Raw genomic sequence first — 5,650 nt, 5'->3', positions numbered from 1 at the left:
GTGAGACGCATAACGCCTACCTCTGGACCATCTGGAGTTCCCCATAGGTTTGATGGAGGAAAGGGCGTCACGCCCTCCCCACCCGCTTGCTCACCCCAAAGGATGGAACCCGCCTCATTTTCAGAAGGAAGAGTGAGGGGCAGGTCCCCGGTTCTATAACGGTATGCAAGGAAATCATACTGGCCCCTCCAAGTGTGAGCTCCACAGGGAGAAGCTCTCCTCGAGGAGTCTGGGCTTCGGGGGGGTAGGTAGGTGGGAAGCTCCCTACAAGGTCCCTAAAACCGAAGCTGAGGCAGAGCCATGATTCTTGTACAACGAGGACCACTCCAGTGGTCAACTCCCAGAACAAGCAGGGAGGTGGGGCTTGTGCACACGAGCCGGCATGGCTCAGCCTTCCAAGGACACGTGAGGCAGGGCCTTGTGTCTCCATGAATGTGACCTGGCTTGCTGATTCCAGCATGGAATGGGAGGTCCAGGAAAACTCTGTCTCCACTATGTGGAGGAGGGGAGGGTGGTCTCTGTCCCCTCTGGGGCCAGTCATGGACAGTCCCTACCCACTCCCCACCCCTAGCTTCTCTCCAGGAGGAGGTCTGTGCTCCCCGTCACCCAATTTCCCCACTAGGAAGCCCTGGATGGCGGGGGGGGGGGGATCTGTGGGGAGAGGGGCTATTATCAGGGGGCCCAGATGTAAAATGAATGCCTGTGATATTTATCCTTGTCATCTCTAATAATAAGTGGCCTGATTTGTCAAGCAGGGACAGATTCAAAGATGTCAATTAAGAAGAGAAAAAAAGCCCAGCTGTACTGTATTTATCTGCCATGCAGATGCTTGGTAGAGGAGAGGGCTCCAGAACATGCCCCCCCCCTCCCCAAAGGCCCACCCCCGCGGGGCCACCACCACTTTCCTTCCACCTTCCTCACCTTCTTCGCGCCCCCCTCTCTTTCTCTTCCCCCTCGGGCTTGTCTCACTGCACACTTGTCTCTGTCTTCTCTCTCCTTCACCTCTGCCCCTCGCTGCCCTAGCACACTGGGCCATCCTCCTCTCCTGTCACTCTGTGGCTTGTCACTACCCTCTTTGCCTCCCCCACTGCGTTCCTGAATCTCCTCTTCCAGGTTTCCCTCCCCCGAACCTCTGGTTGCTATGGCCCCAGTCCTTCTCCACAGGCTTCCTTCGCGATCTTCGTTCACAAAGCACGTTCTGGATTCAGAGTAGTAAGTGGATGTAAGCCATCGAAGGAAAACTGTAAAAGCCACAAATCTGAAGGCTTTTACTTAAACTACAGAGTAGGCCAAACTTTTGGAGGGTTTTGCTTTGAAAGATAAAATAAAATAAGATCCCAGGGAATCAGTTTGACTGGGTCCTTGAATGATAGATTAAAATTGGAATCAGCACTTGAACCAAAGCAAAAACTTCCCCAGACGGCCTCCCCGGCCCTGAACCAGTCATGTCTACACCCTGGGGTGCCTCGGACAGGACTTTCTCAGGTGGCCAAAGGGTTCTAAACAGCACTAAGAGTCCTCCTTCTAGATCCAGGATCCCGCCTATCAAGGAGTCACCAAGAAATGCCCCCAGTGTGGAAACCAGCCCCATAAGGACCATTGCACTCTACGTGGGGTCCAGGAAGGATGTGGGGATTTGTCCGTTTCAGATGGGACCAAGGGAGCTCAGAGAAGTGACTGTGTATCAGCCTAGTGCTCTCCACGCACTGGCATCATGGGAAATTGTTGGTATCTTCTAGCGAATACATCCCACCCAGATATCCCAAGCTTGCTGCCTTTGCCCTTTGCTGCCTGCCCCATGAGGGTCGTGACGTTCCTTCTCTGAGCAACAGTGAATAAGAGTTCCCTGATGGTTCTCTGGACATCGGTCCAGAGCTGCTTGTGCAAGCAGAGATCCCTCTTCCTGGACCTCTGGCCCCAGGCCCACAACCTCTCCACCCATGATGATTTCACATTACAGAACACTAGGACTGACCACTGAGACGAGGCTAGGACTGGGTTTACTCTGGCTGAGACCAAGGGCTAACTGCAGCCGATCCCAGCTTGAGTCAATTCAATGTCAGGGAGAAGGGGAAGCCACATGGCCTTCAGCAGACCACTCGTATTGCCAGTCTGGCCTGAGCCAGCTTCCCTGGGTCTCACTGCCTGTGTGTGAACAGGAGTCCCTTTAGCCCATATCCTGAGATGTTCCTGCAACTGTAAGGAAATGAGGAAACCTGTCCCAGCTGGTCAGAACACTTCTCAGGTGACCACCCCACCTCCTGGTTTAATGACTGCCAGTCCCATCCTCCTCTGTCTTCTGCCTAACCCCCAGGAGCCAGCTGAGAGCATCCCCGCTTGATGTCCCTGAGCAAGAACTTCAGGCCTCCCATCCAAGGGTTCCCCTGGTCCCTTCTTCCAGGGCTAACTGCCCCAGAGGCCCAGCTGAGCCATGCATGGTGTGCCATGGTGACATGTGTGGCTTCTCCGGTGGCCATGGTCACTTAGACCCTTCGAAAGAACCCGGGGGTCAGGAGTCAAGCCACCTGGCTTTCGTCTCTATCCTCTGCCACCATGGAAGACTTTGGTGATCTGTAGTTTTCAAACCAGTTACACACTCAGGATCTTTTTTTCTGTCGTGATCTTATTTGATTCCCAAATGGCCCTAAGAAGACACCAAGGTGATGTGGTTTCATCCCCACACCGCAGATGAGGAAACTGACATTCATTCTGGAGCCTGAATTAGAATCCACACTCCTTGCCCAGCATTCCCCCTTCCTCTCCGCATCTAGGCACGGTCTAAGGATGATGAAATGATGACAGACGGTATCGGGAGCTGATCTTTGAATTCTTAGGGAGACAGGTGTCATAGACGTAGAAGCGATTGTCACAGCCAGTATCTATGGGAACAGATTTATAAAGTCACTTGCCAGTGGCCCAATTTGAGCTCACGAAGTCCAGAAATGCTATGGGAGTCTGTTCTTTAACTCCCAAGGACACCGTGGGCCTCTGAATATTACCCTGGGCTGGTAAGCTGGCAGCGTGTTCTGTAAGCCTTTACCTTGCCCCCTCTTTTTAGGTATCATTGGAATAGGAATAAAATAATAATGATGAAAATAAACATTTATTGGGCACATGATATATTCAAAGCCCTGGGCCAAACACATCCCATGCATTACTTTTCTTATTGATCATCTCAACCTCATAGCATAGGGACAGTGATCTCTCCGTTTTCAGAAGAAAAGACTGAAGTTCAAGGGTGTTAAGTAATTTGCCCAAAGACATAGCTTGTAAGTGGCAATCAGCACTTGAACTCGGATCTGTATTTCTCCAGAGCTGGAGCTTAGGACCCTCCTCCTCCCGCCCTCCTGTCTTGAGGGCCAGCCCCAGGCTTAGGCCTCGATGACAGTGCCCATGGAAGCAATTCTTTATGGGCCGACCCCAGAGTCTGGTCAACCAGGTGGCCGATGACTGAGGCCTGGTACATACTGACCTCTCGCCTCCTTTCCAGGAAGTTGTCTCTGCTCGGTCACTGAAGCAGGTGCTGCGGGTGGCCTCCCCACACCCACCTCCCTTACCATTTCAGGGCACCCTGGCCCTGAGCGTGCTGCTAGCTGACATCAGCTTCACCTCTTTGCCCGAGGATTTTCTCTGACGGCCCGGCTCCTCCTTGTAGGGAAGACCAGAAGTGTTAGGGAATTAACACCCCCTGGGAGCAGCCTTCAACCGATGACTGATGGGACTTGGTGCATAAACACCCCAGCTCCCTCGCTCCCTGGGCGGTCCAACAGCAGGCCACGCTCCCTTCTAGTTCTCGGAGCCCCCGTCAGGCTGGGCCCCACTCACCCACCGCGGTAACTGGCTCGATAATGCCCCACTGCCTTTCTTTCCCTCCTGGTGTCCCTGCGCTCAAATAGGTGTCTCAGGGTGGGCTTCTGGAGGAACCCAAACTAACCCCCTTCCTCCCCACTCTCAGCAGTACCAGAGCAGACAAGTGATGGGGGATCGGATTAGGGTGCAGATGTCATTTTCCTTCCCAAATCCCCTGACGGCCCCCCAGTACCCTCCAGATGGGGTCCAGAGCCTCTAAGCTGGGATGCTTTGGCCGCTGCCCACCTCTCCTTTGGATACCCCTCTTCCCACGAGGCTTCAGCCATAAGATAGTTTCGCACTTGCGGGACTCTGCCCACACAGCTCCCTCAACCATGCGGGCTTTCTCAGAGCCCGTCCTTTCTACCCGGTGAATATCTGCTCATCTTCCAAGACTCCTCTCAAGGGTCACTTCCTCCAGGGAAGTCATTCCTGACACCCGCCCAGGGAAGTGATCCCTCCTTAGGGAGCCCCCAGCTGACCTAAGCCTGCCTCTGTCCCAGCCCTGGTGATCCATCGGGTGACATATCTGTGTATGGAGTCAACTCTCCCCGCAGATGCCGAGCTTCTTGAGGGCGGGGGCCGGTCTCACTCACCATTAATGTCAGGCCGGCCCCCTAATAAATGTATCTGAAATAAAAGACAGTCTGTCTGAGAGGAGGGGCAGCGGGAGCAGCTCAGGCAGATTGACTTCATAGCGCAGGTTTGTTTGGTTCTGCGATGATCTCCAAACCTGTTCCTGCTCCAGTAGCCTGACAGCTGGGCCCAGTTAGTGACATGGCCCCATTGCTCTGTCCCCCTTCCCCTCAGCCCTGTCTGCCCTGGTCAGCTAGCCAACCTTTAAACGGGGGTCTCCTCTGTGCCCACCGCATTCCAGGCGATCAATGGAGAGGACCTGATATTCTGGAAGGAGCACCGACCTGGATATAAGCCCACCTGGGATCTTCAGCAGGTTGCTTAGCCTCTATGTTCCCATCAGAATCTCAGGTTCCCCTGCCGTCACAGGGGGAAAAAATACAACTGTGTCCCTTCCAGGGGCGCTGTAAGCATTCAAGACGATCACCGCAAAAGGGCCCGGCACATCTCCTGGAATGTGGGGGTGCTCTCCTGGAAGGCGGAGGTGCTCTCCATGAGTAACTGCACAGGATATTGGAGACTTCTGCCAAGTTTAGCCTAGTCACTCCATTTCACAGCTGGGCAAACTAAGGCCCAGAGAGCGGTCATCCCCCCAAGGTCACAGAGCTTACCAGGGACAGAACTGGAGTTCCGAGCTCCTCGGCTGTGCTCTTTCCTTCACCCCAGGTGGCTTCTTTGCAGCCCTCCTTGTTTAGCTAAAATAGTTTAAAATGTCTTCCCTTCCCACCTGTCCCCACGGTGGGTCCCTGTGCAGAGTTTACCAAAGGTTCCGCACCTACTACCCCGACCCTGGCCAGTCTCCCCCACACCTGGCATCCACACCTGCTCCCCCTTCACCAGCAAAGACACATCCTCTCCCCAGGCGTGGAACTCAGGACTGCAGGGCGGAGGGGGCTGAGAGGGGCCAGAGGGCAGGGGCTGGGGGGTAGGAAGTCTCTCTCACATGATTTTCTCCCCAGAGGGCAAACTCTCTCAGCAGGAAGCCCAGACATGAGACCGGCTGGGAGACAGGATGACCCCATATTCATTCCGCAAATGTCTGCTGACCTCCCACAATGCCCTAGGCTCTGTGCTAGACTTTGGGGATCCAGAGCGAACCCAGTCCCTATCTGCACCCCCAAGATGCTCAGGGTCGGGCAGGGAAGCAAGCAGGCAAAGAAGGACG

General features: G+C 54.5%; 1 long non-coding RNA gene across 1 annotated transcript; it reads right to left on the bottom strand.

The window, feature by feature from the left end:
- Positions 1–1,766: 1,766 nt before the first annotated feature.
- LOC128312646 (uncharacterized) lies at positions 1,767–5,252 on the bottom strand. Its single transcript, XR_008292190.1, has 4 exons — positions 5,097–5,252; positions 4,786–4,956; positions 3,473–3,648; positions 1,767–2,879 (listed from the first exon to the last, which is right to left on the bottom strand). It is a non-coding gene; the product is annotated as an uncharacterized LOC128312646 (long non-coding RNA).
- Positions 5,253–5,650: the final 398 nt, after the last annotated feature.

Source organism: Acinonyx jubatus, chromosome D2 (assembly GCF_027475565.1).
Source record: "Acinonyx jubatus isolate Ajub_Pintada_27869175 chromosome D2, VMU_Ajub_asm_v1.0, whole genome shotgun sequence".
Lineage (NCBI taxonomy): Eukaryota > Metazoa > Chordata > Mammalia > Carnivora > Felidae > Acinonyx > Acinonyx jubatus.
The sequence above is the reverse complement of the archived record's forward strand: the minus strand, read 5'-3'. Positions and strand labels throughout refer to the sequence as shown.